Genomic DNA, 18,365 nt, shown 5'->3' on the forward strand with positions numbered 1-18,365 from the left:
AACTTACTTAGCGAGGTATGAAGAACCGACCCCATGTCTGATGTCAGTGTGTTCAGTTTACGTTTCCCCTGTCCCGTCATGTCTGATTACTTCCAGCTGTGCCCTTCTTCTGTGGCTCATTCCCTCGTTATCCCTCTGTGTATTTAAGCCATGTGCCTGCCTCTCTTAGTAGCTGGTTTCTCTGCGTAATCTCCATCCATCATTCTGCATCTGTTTCTGTTAGTTTTCCCAGTTCAGGTTGTTCTTAGGTTTTGTTTCATGCCGTTACGTTCCAGTTTGTTTCACCTATCAATAAAGCTCGCTCACATCAGAAGCTGCCTGCATCTGGGGTTCTCCTTTCATCCTCCACTCGTGACACACAAGCTTTGATCTTATCTGAAGTACTTTATTATTGTGCCTTATATTAATTTCGTATTAATCAAAACTGTCATATAATCATATCGAAGTAGTTTTAAGTGGACACAGCCCTGAATAATAAAGGCACTAGAGTAGGTGTCCTTCAGTTGTAGCTTTCGCCCATGTTTTCCTGTAGAGCAGTAGATAAGAGGGAACCATCTTGTAGTGGAAACTTACTGAAAATACTGTTGTTTAGACTAGAATAGGGTGCCCGGTAATAAAACTGTCAGGTGCCCGTCACTATTTTGAGATCTGCGGCAGCGTGTCTTGCAGGACGTATCTCCCTTCTAGAAGTATTGTAAAACAGAAATAAAGTGTTAAATGGTCTACTGAGCAGTGTTTTGTCTTCCATCGGATGCCTCTGAGGAATCAAAAGAACTCGGTGAAGTGTCGATATTAACAAATCCCAAGAAACGAAATCGAAAATAAATACAATAGTTATTGGCTGTTAAACATGTACATTGTCGTTGCTATCATGGTCACTCTTCTCTGACAGGACCAAAAATCAATTCGCATTTAAATTTTTTATTTTCATTGCAGTGCCAGCCTTTCATGTTCAAAAACATTATTCAGCAATAAAAAATAAAATGCAAACATCACTTTTTGTTTTCTGCTGTATCCTGCCTTTTTAGTGTGCACAACGTTGCACAACAATTTACATAAATCGCTAAAGCAAAAACGTGCTTTTATATGTGTGAAGGAAGTGACAGCTTTCCGCCCCCTGGTGGCTGCAGAAGACATCACGCCTGGTTTTCACATTCCTGTTCTTGTAGATATCACAGGCGGGGGGTTTCATTTTACAACTTCGTAATGATGTCATGTGAAAAGGTGAAAAGAAATAGAAGTAAACCTCCTTTTAATTCCTGAAGATGAATCACAATTTTATGTCCATCAAACAGATGCTGGGGAAACTGTATTTCAAAAAAAATATATCATGAATCTGTATTTTTTTAATGGCTGGACATTAACATTTTCTGCATCAGATTTTTAGTAGAATGCACAATAAATGCTTTTTGTGTAAAAGATATTTTTCTGTAATCTGTATAATAGATTTAAAAAAAGAAAGAAAAACACATAAATACAGTAAAACACTATACACACACAAACACTACATACAGGAAGAGTAAAAAAATTCATTTTTCCAACTAGAATAATAACAAAGTTTAAATGCTTTCAGCAGTCACATTAACAAGAGAACACATTAAGCAATATGAAATGGAAATGTTTAAGCAGAGCAGAGTTCATCAGTACTAGCCACTGTTGTGCTGTGAGGCATTTACAGCATGTCTTTATCCTGTCTTCCTTCTCTCACCCCAAGCGGTCGCAGCAGATGCCCGCCCCTCCCTAAGCCTGGTTCTACCAGAGGTTTCTTCCTGTTAAAAGGGAGTTTTTCCTTCCCACTTTCGCCAATGTGCTTGCTCATAGCAGATCATATGATTGTTGGGTTTTTCTCTGTATCTATTATTGTAGGATCTATTGTACAATATAAAGTGCCTTGAGGCGACTGCTGTTGTGATTTGGCGCAATATGAATAAAATTGAATTGAATTGAACTCTATGTTTTTAAAAGTGCTATCCAAATAAAATGGATCAGTTACTCATTATTATTATTATTGTTGTTATATATAGGCATAGTTATATTTTAAGGGTTGTTTTTTCACTAAAGCTTACTACTTATTCAGAAAAGGATATATAAAATGCTAATAAAATGACATTCATAGCCTGATTTGAAACATATGTACAAATCTAATTGTCAAACAAATTCAGCTGTTACAGTTGTTTTTCACAGACCCACTGGAAAGAAACTTCACATCTTCCATCATTCCAGTGAATTCCTTCATATCCGATCATAACACAGTTCTCTGTAGACCCCTTGTTGTCAGGCTGGCGAGGTGCCCAGTATCTGGTGAGTCAATTAAAAAACAATAATTATATATTTTAATTAGATGGGACAACATGGGAAAAAATGACTACTGATAGCATGTTTAACCCATTGCGAGTTATGGATACACTGACAACAACCCTCTGTCTCTAATAATAAATTGTTAAGTGGGTTGTTAAGGGTTCAAAATAATGCAATGTAATCTGCATATAAACATTTAAGATTATAAAAAGGCATCCAAAAGCATTTAAGATTATAGATTCAACTCAACAGTTTAAAGTGGTTATAACTGCTCCTGTAATAAAGGCTAATTGGGTGCCAATATCTTTAAACATCTGAATACAATATCAATAGGGTTAAAAAAATTGATGGATGGATGATAGCGTTGGTTGTTGTCTTCTGGGTCTGTTTTTTTCTCTATTATTCACCATAAAACCCTTAGTTAATATCAAGTCATATCCAGGTAAGGCCAAAACAATCTCTAAGATTTTTAGTTCCTGGTGTCTCGGTTTATCAATGAAGTTCTTTTCTTGATTAAATCACTTCACCAAGGAAATATATAAATAAAAAAACACATTACTTCTTTATTTATAAACATAATATTTACTTAGTAAATAAATATGATTTATAAAAATATTTTTTTATATATTGAATATGTTGGGTGAACTCGAAGACTTACTTCAGAGTCAGAGGCGTTCCGTCTACCCATTTCCACGTGCCCTCTTGTTCTATGTCACTTAAACCAATCCAAGCTAAATGCTGGGTGATTGAAACGATGAAGTTCTGTTAAAAAAGCACACAAACATTCGTGTTATGAATCATCTCTTCTTATTTCCTGTTCCTTTGGTTACGGATTCTTATCACCCTCATACCCAATGCTCTTTCAGTGTAATGGGGAATTGTCATGATACTGGGTCTGTAACCAAGTGTTTTGTGTTTTTAAATTATTAATAGTTGTTGATTTCCTTGTTATTTAGTTTCTGGTCTCTAGGTTTCTGTCCCTGTGCCTCCCCTTTGTTCCTTGTGTCACGTCCAGTCAAATTATCTTTTCATGTCTGTTCTTCAGCGTTTTTAGTATCATGTCCATGTCTCAGTCTGTCTCATGTTTGGTGTTTTATTTCGATATTTCCTTGTTAAACTAGTCGAATGCTGTCAGTCTTATTAAAAAAAAAAATCGAACTGGGGAAAGTCACGTTCATAACAACGTGGGGTTGCATTAACAAACACAACATAACACATGCATGCACTTTGTACCTGTTCATTAGGGCTATGACCACTAAATCTGCTCCTTGGTCTGTGCAGTGTTTTCTAGCTGAATGCCAGGAACCAGAGCTTTTAGACAGGAGATAACAGCTACAGCTGAACTTGCGCCATCCTGCAGGACATGTTGTCTCTGGAAGAAACATCAAATAAGGAATATTAAAGATCAAGAAGGAACATTCAGCAATGCTTTATTTGGTCTCTGTTAATTAACTGAAGTCTATATTTTATACTATCTATATATAAAACATCTTGTGGCACTGACACTGCTATGCAGTGGAGAGGCAACAATGATGACAATGATTCATGTTAAACATATCCATAAAGATTAAAGTTTGCTTTCTTAAATTTCTGTCAATTCAGATATAATGAGAAAATATTTCCCTCTATTGCTGGAAAGGGGAATCACTAAATTTCGGAGAAAAACCTTTTACAAAGACACAACAGACAAGGACTCACTCTGCTTGAACAAACTCTGCAGTCTCTCCAGCTCTTTGGTCCTTTCAGTGAGGTTGGCTTGCAGCAGGTCTCTCTCTTCAGTTACAGCGGAAAGCTTGTTAGACTCAGCAGAGAGATTTGTAGCTGAAACATGATCTGGAATAAATCAAAATGAATGACTTCAATCATAATTGAACTGTTTTCTAATAAATCTAAATTTAAATATTTCAAAATGTTACCAGAAGACAATGAAAGATGTTCATAAAATAAATGGTTTAAAGTTTGTCTTTTCCAAGTGCTATTGAACAGACAAAAAAAAAAAAAAAAAAAATTACCATGGTCAAAATGATTAGCCCCCCTGGCACTAATAGCCAGTTGTTGCAGTCTTCAACAAGTCTCTTACACGTCTCCTGACTAATCCCAGCTTATTCTTATTAGGCAGCTACTTCTGGCATGGACCTTGGTCTTCAGTTCACCACATATTTACAGTGTGATTCAAGTCAGGATTTGCGCAGACCAGTTAGTAACGTGCACTTTGGTTGTCTGGCAGTTGTTCTTCACTCAGAGCGATACATGTTTTGGATTGTTGTCATGTTCAAAGACAAAGTCACGACACAGAACCGGTTGTGTTTCTGACTGCTTGAGTTTTTATTTAAAAATCTTTACGTATCCTATTTTCCTCATGATTCCTTCCACCTGACAGGATTCCCAGTTAGAGATGCGTTGATGCATAATACTCCCACCTGTGTGATTGTCTGGACATATTATTTGAGTTGTAAGCTAATAATTTTGTCCTCATCTGTATGCCGTGTTATATCCTGTAAAATTACTTTACTGTGAATGAGGGACTATTGTTTTTGTGGTTTTTAAATGTTTTGGATTAGTGAGACTTAAGTTCAAAGCTTGTTTAATTTGTCCAATTAGTTTTAGAATGGGCTGATGCCATTCTACATTTTTTCTCTTTTTATATGTGGGCTGATGAGTAGGGCTGGGTATCGTCACTGATTTCTAGAATCGATTCGATTCAGATTCACAAGGTCCCGAAAGCGACTCGATCCACTATTCGATTCACTTCAATTCGATTCAATTTGATTTGAATCTGGCAAATTTTGTCTCACAGTCAAAAATATTATAATTCAGATCAGTACATTTACATATTTTTGTATCTATAAAAAGAAAGCTGGCACTCATAAGACTTTATCAAAGGTGTGAGCACCACAGCAGATGCCTTTGTTTCAAAGTAGCTGAAGATAAAACACAGAAAAACATGAAGGTGATTTTCCTGGCCTGGGATTTTATAAAAATATTCTGCAGTACATCAAAACAAAAGAAAACCATTAATCAACATATGAAAATTGCCTCTGAAGTTACAGCGGTTTTATTAGAGACACGGCAAAAGCCTTTTGCATTTTGCATAATTTTAAAAGTTTAAATTTGTTCAGTAGGCTATTGAACGGCAGAAATTAGGTTTTCTTTTGGAAGATCAAACCTGCAGCTCAGAATCAGCGCCAAAAGGGCGTAAACACAAAGCGCGGACCGCCTAAACATCAGAGTCAGTGAGCTGCCGCTTTCAGCCCCGACTGTGTCCGTGCCGTCGGGTGAGAAAAGCGACATCTCAGTGATTCTGATCCGCGGGTCTGCGCTGTGTGTTTACGTCTTTGTGCAGAATCCGTGTACCTGCTCTCATTTACTGTTTGGTGGTTGTCGAAATTTTGTGAGGTTTCACCTGAGATTCTGGCATTTTGGGCAAAATAAATTTATAATAGAAAATCGATTTTAATCAGGATTTTAATAAATCGATATCACGTTATCCAAGCCAGAATCGATTTTAATCGATAAATCGATTATCAAAACCCACCCTACTGATGAGTGTTTGGTGATCATCTATGAAGAACCAAACTCACAGTAAACACCGAGGGTGATGAGTCCAGTCAGCAGGAAAACACTCAGCATTCCAGGACAGATAATAACTCCTAAATGGAAACTCCTATCACGGCCTCTTGTTCCTTAAAATAGAAATAAACACAGAAACGTTCGAGCTGTACACCAGTAATAATGGATGTTAAAATACATCTTCTTTTCTGTCACTTCTTTCTTACCTGTGTGACCTGGTGAAGATTTTGAATTGTTATGTTTGGGATCTTCAACACTGACATAAATTTCCTCCATGGTTCAATAAGATGCAGATTATTACTTAGAGTTCAGCTCCGCAACACAGGACATATGAACTGTTTGAACACCGCTGGTGTCAGTTTCCTTTGAGGAAGTCACACATTACAGATATTAATACTTTCACATAACACCATATAACCACTGAAATGTGAAAAAACAAAAATTCAGACTTCTCTTTGGTTAAGTGTTAGTTGCTGTGGTTAGTTCTTGTGAAAGCTGTAAGGTTGTATTTAGTTTTTCACAGAGGTGCAAATTCCTATGAAAACCCTGTTGTTTGTATCACTGTTGGTCTTATGCACTTTGAAACAAAAATGCATATAACATAATGTAGATTATCTAGATTATCAATCACTAATGCTAAATATTTATCATAAAAATGTTGTCCAACATGTATCTGCATGGTATTGTTTTCAAAAAGAAAGGGCAGCAGTTTGACTCAAACCAGTTTTACAGAATAAGATGTAAATTTATTTATTCAGTACACTTTGCATTACACTTCTGTTTCTTTTCACATTTCATTGCTGGTTTATTGTTGCGCAAATGTAATGGCTAAAATGTGACTTCTTCAAACTCCCCAAATAAACTAACAGCAATGTTCTCTGCAGCAGAGTTGAGCTCTGAGATATAATTTGCATCCTTACGAGCCATGAAGGAAATATATGTCAATGTTGAATGGGCCAAACCTAATAATCATTAAGTCCCACAGGTATGTAAGAACTGAAAGAGAAGCAAACAGATGTATTTGAACATGTTAGTAACACGATGCCAACCAGGGGGTCCATGTCCCTCTTGGGGGGACACTCCCACAGAGCTTAAATCTGGGACTCTCCACCATTTGACCTTAGAACTGAAGAAACTTCTCGGATAAGAGGTAAAACGTCTTCATGCAACTTAAAGAAGTCCAGGCGCTTTTCTTCCGAGCTCTTTAGACTACCATGACCTGGATGACTGAGAACCTTCACAGACAACCTTATGGTGCCTTTCCTTGAAATGGGACATTAGAAAGCTACAAAAAATACAGTCTATACTCACTGTAAATTGTATAAATTTCAGTGAAATTAACATCTTCTCCTACTTTATATTCAGTTTTTGTTGTTTTATTAAAACCTTTAATTTGTTTCAAGGAGGAGAGTACATGCTGTCATAGTTGTCCTGATACAAACAAGATCGAGATTGGAGGTGTCATGAACTTGACTTGACATGACTTGTCAGATCATTCCACCAAGTAGAAATTACTTCTGCATATTTTTAAGTTACACTCTTTTATAAATTCATCATGTTGTGAGAAAGTTTGCAGATGTATTAACAACAGTTTTAATAACATAACCAACTTTTAAAAACAGTATTTTAACAGTAATTTTAAAATCTAAATCTTTTGTAATTAAGTCTGTGAAGGTTCTCAGTCATGCAGGTCATCGTAGTCAAAGGAGCTTGCAAAGAAAAGCGTCTGGACTTCTTTAAGTTGCTTGAAGACGTTTCACCTCTCATCCGAGAAGCTTCTTCAGTTCTAAGGTCAAATGGTGGAGAGTCCCAGATTCAAACCCAGTGGGAGTATCCCCCCAAAGAGGGACAAAAGGACCCCCTGATGATCCTCTAATTACCTGAGCCAAGGTGTGAAAATGGGTGTGGGTCCCAGTCAGCCAGGGTTTCGGGTGAAACCTTGCCCCACCTTATCATGCGATTTCCTGAGGTCATATGGCCCAGGATGTGAGTGGGCGTTAAGGCGTCTGGGGAGGGAACTCAAAACTGGATTATAGATGGCAGACAGTTGGTGTCGTAAACCACCGCCTCTGTTCAAAGATGGTCGCTCACAGTGGACATAGATGGCTTCTTTCACTCCTCTTTCAAACCATCTGTCCTCTCTGTCCAAAATGTGAACATTGGCATCCTCGAAAGAGTGACCTTTATCCTTAAGATGCAGATGGACTGCTGAGTCTTGTCCCGTGGAAGTGGCTCTTCTATGTTGTGCCATGCGCTTGTGAAGTGGCTGTTTGGTCTCTCCAATGTAGAGGTCTGGGCATTCCTCGCTACACTGTACAGCGTACACCACATTGTTAAGTTTGTGTTTTGGAGTTTTGTCTTTCGGGTGAACCAGTTTTTGTCTGAGTGTGTTGCTGGGTCTGAAAAGCACCGGGATGTCATGCTGGGAGAAAACTCTCCTGAGTTTTTCTTTTGGAATTAATTTTATTAAAGGAGAAAACACATCGGGGGCATTCAGTAACAGGAAGAGATGGGGGGGCGGGGGGTTGCTGCTTGTCTATAGAAGGCTCTTATTTCACATCTTTAAGAGGTGATGGTGTGCAAAGTAAGTGCGGCAGCTGAACAACAAGTACTAAAATGAGAAAAGCAAAAATCCCTCATTTTAACTTTGTCATATTCAATTCAGTTTAATTCAATTTTATTTATATAGCGCCAAATCACAACAAAAGTCGCCTCAAGGCGCTTCATAGATACAGAGAAAAACCCAACAATCATATGACCCCCTATGAGCAAGCACTTTGGCGACAGCAGGAAGGAAAAACTCCCTTTTAACAGGAAGAAACCTCCAGCAGAACCAGGCTCAGGGAGGGGCGGGGCCATCTGCTGTGACCGGTTGGGGTGAGAGAAGGAAGACAGGATAAAAGACATGCTGTGGAAGAAAGACAGATTAATAACAGGTATGATTCAATGCAGAGAGGTCTATTAACACATAGTGAGTGAGAAAGGTGACTGGAAAGGAAAAACTCAATGCATCATGGGAATCCCCGGCAGCCTACGTCTATTTCAGCATAACTAAGGGAGGATTCAGGGTCACCTGGTCCAGCCCTAACTATATGCTTTAGCAAAAGGAAAGTTTTAAGCCTAATCTTGAAAGTAGAGATAGTGTCTGTCTCCCGAATCCAAACTGGAAGCTGGTTCCACAGAAGAGGGGCCTGAAAACTGAAGGCTCTGCCTCCCATTCTACTTTTAAATAGTCTAGGAACAACAAGTAGGCCTGCAGTGCGAGGCGAAGTGCTCTAATAGGGTGATATGGTACTACAAGGTCATTAAGATAAGATGGGGCCTGATTATTTAAGACCTTGTATGTGAGGAGCAGGATTTTGAATTCAATTCTGGATTTAACAGGAAGCCAATGAAGGGAAGCCAAAACAGGAGAAATATGCTCTCTCTTTCTAGTCCATAACGTTCGGAGGTAGATGCTACCTAATTCATTTTTACAAATTGTGTTATTGAAGTGTTTATTTATTTATTAATCCTCATGATTCACATTATTCCTTTAGTCTTCCTTAAATTTTGCATGGTCTATTCCCTACATTTAGGTTGAGCAGTCATATGACGATGATGAAGCTTTGATTGAAAATGTGTTTAAATTTTAATTTTCAATTTTGAATGAAAACAACATGGCAGTGCCATGCTTTCATGAAGGTGGCTGTGGCTCAGGTGGTAGAGCAGATCAGTTACTGATCGGAAGGTTGGTGGTTCGATCCTAGGCTTCCCCAGTCTGCATGTCAAGTGTCCTTGGGCAAGATACTAACCCCAAATTGCCCTCCGATGCATTCATCGGAGTGTGAATGTGTGTGAATGTAGTTATAGTTTGCACTTGCGTTTAGAAGTGCTTGCATGAGTGGGTGTGAATGGGTGAATGAGGCATGTTGTATGCAGCGCTTTGAGAATCAGTCCATTTACCATTTATTCACCATTAACCACAGAATGCAAACATCACTTTTGTTTTCTGCTGTATTTCGCTTCAGTGTGCACAACCTCTATTTGTATACTTCAGTTTTCAGGTCCTCTTCTATGGAACCAGTTTGGATTCGGGAGATAGACACTATCTCTACTTTTAGGATTAGGCTTAAAACTTTACTTTTTGCTAAAGCATATAATAGCAGGAAACAACAGCAGCACGTTTAAGTTTGATCGGCTGTTGTTAGAATTTATTTAATATTAATATATAGTATCAGCTGATGTTTGCTGAAGCCACAGCCTTAAAGCTGCTGGTCATGATGTCGGTTTGGATATCTGGTGAGAGGAAACATGAAGATGAAACTAGGAGATGTCCTTACTGAATCATCTGAGCTGAACAGGTGATGGAGAAACAGGTTTACCTTTTAGGCGACATGAATGAGTCAAAGGAAGTTATGAACTGTTTCTGAGAGACAAGTAACACAAGGGCGTAGATTTGGCATGGACGGAAGGGACATGTCCCCACCAATATCCAGCGATTATTGAATTGTCCCCACCAATAATTTGATCTCTTCGAGTAAAGAAAAACAAAACCAATAGAAAGAAAAAAAACCCCGATCTGTCAACGTCTCATTCGCCTAGCAGTGCAGAAAGAGTTAAATTACGTCCTCTACTGGAGTCCTACCTCATTTGGCAAATATGGCCAATGTGATTGGATGTGCCTTTCAGGGAGCTCTGTTTAATTTTAGCAGCAGCAAGCCTGCACTGCGAGGACCTGCAAGGAGGAGAGGAGGATGGCAGCAAAAAGGAAGAACCTGGCTATAAGAAAGTATTTTTCAAAGAAACCTGTAAGTCACTTAAAATCAAGTTCACCCATAAAATGTCTCCGTCATGATAACGTTACAGGCTATGCTAGGCCATACATGCCGATTTTTCTGGGAGAATCCCAAATTTCAGTGCCCCTCCCGAAAATTTCCCGGAGCCACCATTCTCCCGAATTTCTCCCGTTTTTCCACCCAGACAACAAAATTGAAAAACCATATCTCAGATTGGCCCAGCCAATTCCAGTTTCCAACAATGGCTACTACTACTGCAGCTACTTGGTTTTAGTATTACTCTTATTATTCTTTCTGGGTCACAAAGTAAACTTTTAACATATTTTCAGGCGAGAATGTAGCTGTGTAAACTTCAAATATCTGAGCTGGCGAGAACAGCAAACTCCCAGCACATCGTTTTAGGCTTTGGTCCACATCAGTCTAAAATTGTATGTAACCATGAATAACATGTTGCCATGTCCACCAGGCGAGACTGGACAGTATAGATGTAAAACACATATGCCAGCAGTTTATCTCCGTTAACGAGAGGAGCAGGCATATGTTTGGCTCCTTCACATAGTGGACATTGAGTTGTTGTGTGGGGCACCAGTAGTCCATGACTGTTGCTGTAACAGTAGTTCATGTTTAGAATAAGAAATCCCAGCTCACTGAGTTGATAGGGGCAATAGTGTGCCTAAAATGTTGCATAATTTTGCTGAGAGATCTTTTACTTTGTGGTAATCTTAGATGAGTAGTTTTATGGACAAAAACCACCAGGTCATTCAGTGTTCCATTAGTGCTAATGTATAAGAGATGTTGGTGTAATAAAACTGAAGTAATGTTGTTAAGTCCTTAAAGTCATATTCTTTTATTGTCATGAATGTATTTTAAGCTATTTTATTTTTGTATGATACCTGATATGTATGGAATATGGCTGAAGTAAACTAAAGTCTAAAATACATTTGTTTAATAGTAACTTAACATTATATAATTCAGCAAATTTTGCCAGGGGGCAAAGCTAAGCAGTTTAGTTTACTTTGGGAAAATCTATAATCCTTGTCTGCTTCCTAATTGTGGAGGGCCACAAGTGCCAACACCAATTAAATAACTACATCATGAAATAACTAAAAGTACAATTATTCATTAATTAGAATTGGAAATATATAAATACACAAGTTATCAAATGTTTTCAAATGAAATAAATTGATTTTTAACTATTTACATATAGTTTAAATTAATTAATGGTGCATTTAGTTAATTCATGTCAGCACTTGTGGCCCTCCATACCAAATGTAAGAGCCTGCTTTCGGTTACCTAAGTAAAACTGTTTGCTGATCAAATAATGCAAACAAGCAATACTGCCACAGCTAGCTGTTTTCTCCTGACAGTAAAAAAATGCCGTTTTTTCTTTTCTTTTTTCTTTCTTTCTTTTTTTTACAGTGTTAGATGCCATAATAGGCAGCACTTTTGTTTTTCTGTTGCTCTTGTCTTTTAGGTGTCAAGCCTTCTCCTTTTGACCAAATCAAAGATAATTGGCACGTGTCTGTTTGCTTTGTTGTTTGTTTGTTTTTACAGATCCACTTTAGAGAATCTGTATATAAAAGATCATCCCAGTTCCTGTTCTAATTATTTCTCATATGAGCACAATTTTCCAGGTAAGAATCACCAGTTAACTTGCAGGAGAGTTAACAACAAATTACATCAAACATCAAATTAATGAATCCATTGGGAATAATGACGCCAGATTTCAGAATGGTAAGTGGCTATGTTTGTGTGTGCAATGTATTTGCAAGTTCTTTTTCAACACACTAAAATGTGTGAGTGCATTTGTGTGAGTGCAACCACACACTTACTTATTATTATTAGTCCTTTATTTTTCCAGGTAAAAATCTCATTGAGATTAAAATCTCATTTCAAGAGAGACCTGGCATCATGGCAACAAAAGTCAAAATACACATACCACATAAGTATATAACATTTAAAACAAATACAATATCCCATACAAACATGTGAAAATATACAATAACAGATCAAATTAAGAGTACATTAAAAACAATGTACTTCGCTAAGCAAGGAGTAACACCAACTGTCACGATGAGAAGAAGTAGGGTCATTGTGATGTATGACATGCATTTTGAGCAGAGCTGAATTGATTCATTCAAAACGGTTTGCTGCATTGAGCTTTAAAGACATGGAGAAAGGATGCTTTCCACACAAATTTCATACTGGTTTCGTGCTAATGAATATTATGTAGGATTGTATCCAGAATCTTCATGTGAGTGAAGTTGGCCCCCACCTTCTTCAAATCCAACAAAGTGGTATCAAACGTTTGTGCTACGTTTGTGCAGTGTTGGGGAGTAACGGAATACATGTACCGCCGTTACGTATTTAAAATACAAAATATGAGTAACTTTATTCCGTTACAGTTACCGTTTTAAAAGGTGGTATTTAGAATACAGTTACTTTGTTGAAATAAATGGATTACACAGCGGTATTTCCCTGTTTCATATTGTCGCGGTCAGGACTGTTTGGGTTTTGTTTGACAGCTATGTTCTGTTGTTCCAGGCGGCAGCGTTACGGTTGCCATGGTTACAGGGTGACGCGCTCTCTCTGCGACTGCGTGTTTCCTGGGTGAGAGAGCGCCTTTTTGAGAAGAAAATAACTAAAGATATTCAAGAAAATTTCTAGAGGTCATCAGAGGTCAACCAGCCCCCCCACATTAATGGAATCAAACAAAACTGGTGTCAATCAACTGTGCTACCTTTGTGCTGGTTTGTGCTACTAAAATTGTCATTTGTGCTGCCTCTGTTTTAAAGATATTAATGAAAATGTAAAGGTCAAAAGGTCAACCAGCCCCCACATTACCCAAATCAAACAAATTTGATGTCAAATGTTTTGCGCTTACGTTTGTGCTGGTTTGTGCTGCAAAAATTTTCGTTTGTGCTGCTATCATTTTAAAGATATTCAAAGAAAATTTCTAGAGGTCATCAGAGGTCAACCAGCCCCCACATTAATGGAATCAAACAAAACTGGTATCATTCAACTGCACTATGTTTGTGCTGCTAAAATTGTCGTTTGTGCTGCCTCTGTTTTAAAGATATTAACGAAAATGTAAAGGTCAAAAGGTCAACCAGCCCCCCCACATTACCCAAATCAAAGAAAATGATGTCAAACATTTGTGCTACGTTTGTGCTGGTTTGTGCTGCTATCATTTCAAAATATTAATAAAATAATGTCTTGATGTGTGCTCAATCATCCAGGTAAGTAAATTCTAAAAGGTTGATTCTGTTCATCTGGACATTTTCAGTGGGAGAAACGTTTTGTCACTCATCCAAGTGACTTCTTCAGTCTCAGCTGACTGCAGGTTTCCCCAACCTTATAAACAGTACATTTGCACAGCGAAGGAAACTAGCACCACTGAATGAACAATGGGCTGGGGGGTTAGTTCCATGATTGTTAGTATGCAAATTCTTATGACCATTGATCAACGACTACTAATCAAAGACACAGATTCTCGAATGGCCATGAGTACCATTCACAGAGAGTTGGGGAATGGCTGCAATCACAGCATTGTAAGATGGCGAAAAGATGTGCCCTTGGGGCCCCCTTCTCGATTCAGAGATGGTCAGCATCCTGACAGCCTGATGGACGAAGCTGTCTCTCAGTCTGCGGGTTCTGGCCGGAGGCTCTTCAGTATCCTTCCTGATGGCAGCAAACTGAAGAAGCTGTTGAAGGATGAGTGGAGTCACCTGTAATGGAGAGGACCTTCCGGATGAGGCAGGCGCAGTAGATCTCCTGGGGAGGGAGGCAAGAGAGGTCCCCACAATCCTCTCCGCTGCTCTCACTACCCATTGTCATTTTTGTCCTGCAGGACCCAGTGCAGGAGTCATACCACACAGTGATGCAGTTGGTGAGGATACTCTCAATGGTGCCTCTGTAGAAGGTGCTCATAATGGGGGTTGAATCTCTTGTCATGGGTCAGCAGAGTGAAGAGAATTACAGGGAGTGCAGAATTATTAGGCAAATGAGTATTTTGTCCACATCATCCTCTTCATGCATGTTGTCTTACTCCAAGCTGTATAGGCTTGAAAGCCTACTACCAATTAAGCATATTAGGTGATGTGCATCTCTGTAATGAGAAGGGGTGTGGTCTAATGACATCAACACCCTATATCAGGTGTGCATAATTATTAGGCAACTTCCTTTCCTTTGGCAAAATGGGTCAAAAGAAGGACTTGACAGGCTCAGAAAAGTCAAAAATAGTGAGATATCTTGCAGAGGGATGCAGCAGTCTTAAAATTGCAAAGCTTCTGAAGCGTGATCATCGAACAATCAAGCGTTTCATTCAAAATACTCAACAGGGTCACAAGAAGCGTGTGGAAAAACCAAGGCGCAAAATAACTGCCCATGAACTGAGAAAAGTCAAGCGTGCAGCTGCCAAGATGCCACTTGCCACCAGTTTGGCCATATTTCAGAGCTGCAACATCACTGGAGTGCCCAAAAGCACAAGGTGTGCAATACTCAGAGACATGGCCAAGGTAAGAAAGGCTGAAAGACGACCAGCACTGAACAAGACACACAAGCTGAAACGTCAAGACTGGGCCAAGAAATATCTCAAGACTGATTTTTCTAAGGTTTTATGGACTGATGAAATGAGAGTGAGTCTTGATGGGCCAGATGGATGGGCCAGATGGATGGGCCCGTGGCTGGATTGGTAAAGGGCAGAGAGCTCCAGTCCGACTCAGGCGCCAGCAAGGTGGAGGTGGAGTACTGGTTTGGGCTGGTATCATCAAAGATGAGCTTGTGGGGCCTTTTCGGGTTGAGGATGGAGTCAAGCTCAACTCTCAGTCCTACTGCCAGTTTCTGGAAGACACCTTCTTCAAGCAGTGGTACAGGAAGAAGTCTGCATCCTTCAAGAAAAACATGATTTTCATGCAGGACAATGCTCCATCACACGCGCGTCCAAGTACTCCACAGCGTGGCTGGCAAGAAAGGGTATAAAAGAAGAAAAACTAATGACATGGCCTCCTTGTTCACCTGATCTGAACCCCATTGAGAACCTGTGGTCCATCATCAAATGTGAGATTTACAAGGAGGGAAAACAGTACACCTCTCTGAACAGTGTCTGGGAGGCTGTGGTTGCTGCTGCACGCAATGTTGATGGTGAACAGATCAAAACAGTGACAGAATCCATGGATGGCAGGCTTTTGAGTGTCCTTGCAAAGAAAGGTGGCTATATTGGTCGCTGATTTGTTTTTGTTTTGTTTTTGAATGTCAGAAATGTATATTTGTGAATGTGGAGATATTATATTGGTTTCACTGGTAAAATAAATAATTGAAATGGGTATATATTTGTTTTTGTTAAGTTGCCTAATAATTATGCACAGTAATAGTCACCTGCACACACAGATATCCCCCTAAAATAGCTAAAACTAAAAACAAACTAAAACTACTTCCAAAAACATTCAGCTTTGATATTAATGAGTTTTTGGGGTTCATTGAGAACATGGTTGTTGTTCAATAATAAAATTATTCCTCAAAAATACAACTTGCCTAATAATTCTGCACTCCCTGTATTATGTGCGTAATTATTCAGCCCCCTTTGGTCTGAGTGCAGTCAGTTGCCCATATACATTGCCTGATGAGTGCTAATGACTAAATAGAGTGCACCTGTGTGTAATCTAATGTCAGTACAAATACAGCTGCTCTGTGACGGCCTCAGAGGTTGTCTAAGAGAATATTGGGAGCAACAACACCACGATGTCCAAAGAACACACCAGACAGGTCAGGGATAAAGTTATTGAGAAATTTAAAGCAGGCTTAGGCTACAAAAAGATTTCCCAAGCCTTGAACATCCCACAGAGCACTGTTCAAGAGATCATTCAGAAATGGAAGGAGTATGGCACAACTGTAAACCTACCAAGACAAGGCCGTCCACCTAAACTCACAGGCCGAACAAGGAGAGCGCGGATCAGAAATGCAGCCAAGAGGCCCATGGTGACTCTGGACAAAGTTGGCCTTTATGGAAGAGTGGCAAGAAAAAAAGCCATTGTTAAAAGAAAACCATAAGAAGTCCCGTTTGCAGTTTGCCACAAGCCATGTGGGGGACACAGCAAACATGTGGAAGAAGGTGCTCTGGTCAGATGAGACCAAAATGGAACTTTTTGGCCAAAATGCAAAATGCTATGTGTGGCGGAAAACTGGCACACATCATCAGAAAGGTTGCCTACCCCTGCCCTAGAATAAAAGGTTATGGGTCATTCCCACAACCAGTAGCGGTTTTAGATACGGGCGACACGGGCGGTTGCCCGGGGCGGCATCGTGGTGGGGGGCGGCATCACGGGCATCGGCAAAAAAAAATTGGGAAATTTTTGTTGGAAAAAGTTGAATAATTTTAAAAATATAAATGTTAAAAATGAGAAAAGTAGAAGCAGTCATGTCCAAAAGAAGAGGAATCTAACGGTGTTTGAATGGTTGTTCTAAGTTGAATGATTTTGAAGTGATTTAAAAAAAAATAGATACTAAGATTACGATAGCAAAGCGAACAATAAATGAAGAAGCAATTCATGCCTTCAATTTCGATTTAGCACAACAAGATTGGAGTTCGGTGTATGAAGAGTCAGATGTGGACAAGGCTTATGACAATTTCCTAGATATTTTACTATGTTGTACAATAAACATTGTCCTGTAAACGAACACAAGATAAAGAAAAAAAGATAAAAAGTCCTTGGCTCACAAAAGGAATTATCAATGCTTGCAAAAGAAAAACAATCTGTATAAACAGTTCATCAAAGTAAAAACAAAAGAAGTGGAACGTAGATATAAAGCATATAGAAATAAATTGACTGATATTATAAGAACGAGTAAACAACTTTATTATAGAAGAAGATTATATGAAAATAAAAACAATATAAAAGGAACTTGGGATGTGTTAAATAACTTAATTAAACAAGGATCCTCTGGAACATCATATCCTGAATATTTCATTGATGCAAATGGTGAAAATCACAACATGAGTAACATTGTTGATGGGTTCAACAAATTTTTTTATAAATGTTGGCCCTGAACTAGCAGCGGACATCCCATGTCAAAAAAATGAAAATATCAGTAATATAAAATCAAATCCCTCTTCATTGTTCCTCTCAGCTACAAATGAGGAAGAAGTAATAAATATCACATTAAAATGTAAAAGTAAGTCTTCAATGGATTATCATGACATAAATATGTCTGTAGTTAAACAGGTTATTCTGAATATTGCTAGTCCCTTAACATATGTCTGTAATTTATCATTTCAGTCCGGTTGTTTTCCAAAAAAAATGAAAATTGCGAAAGTAATACCACTATACAAAAGTGTCATGGTCCTGGGCCATGTTGGCCCAGTATTCTTAGTTTTTGTGCATTTTGTATTTTCCTCTTTATTTAGGCATTAGTTCCTGGGTCGTTCAGTTAAAATGTTCCTTATTTGGTTACCCTCTGTGTGCCCCTCTGTATCTGTGAACCCCGTGTCCCCTCCTTGTGTTTTATTCCATGTTTCCCCAGCCCGCTATGCCTGTGTTCTCCTGTCTCTCTCTCCTCCTGTCTGCACCTCTGCGTACTTCCTGTTTTACTTTGATAGTCTCCCGTCAGTGTTGTTTACCCCTGCCATGTCTCGTTATGATTATCTGTGTCAGCTGTGTTTCCCGTGTGCTCCCACTTCCCTCGTTAACCCTCTGTGTATTTATGTGCATGTCTTTCTCTGTT

At 38.9% G+C, this 18,365-nt stretch overlaps 1 long non-coding RNA gene across 1 annotated transcript; it reads right to left on the reverse strand.

The window, feature by feature from the left end:
* Positions 1–3,574: 3,574 nt before the first annotated feature.
* On the reverse strand, positions 3,575–5,960 carry LOC120436872. Its single transcript, XR_005610632.1, has 3 exons — positions 5,880–5,960; positions 3,997–4,131; positions 3,575–3,670 (listed from the first exon to the last, which is right to left on the reverse strand). It is a non-coding gene; the product is annotated as an uncharacterized LOC120436872 (long non-coding RNA).
* Between the last annotated feature and the right edge of the window lie 12,405 nt (positions 5,961–18,365).

Source organism: Oreochromis aureus, unplaced genomic scaffold, assembly GCF_013358895.1.
Source record: "Oreochromis aureus strain Israel breed Guangdong unplaced genomic scaffold, ZZ_aureus HiC_scaffold_269, whole genome shotgun sequence".
In the NCBI taxonomy this organism is placed as follows: domain Eukaryota; kingdom Metazoa; phylum Chordata; class Actinopteri; order Cichliformes; family Cichlidae; genus Oreochromis; species Oreochromis aureus.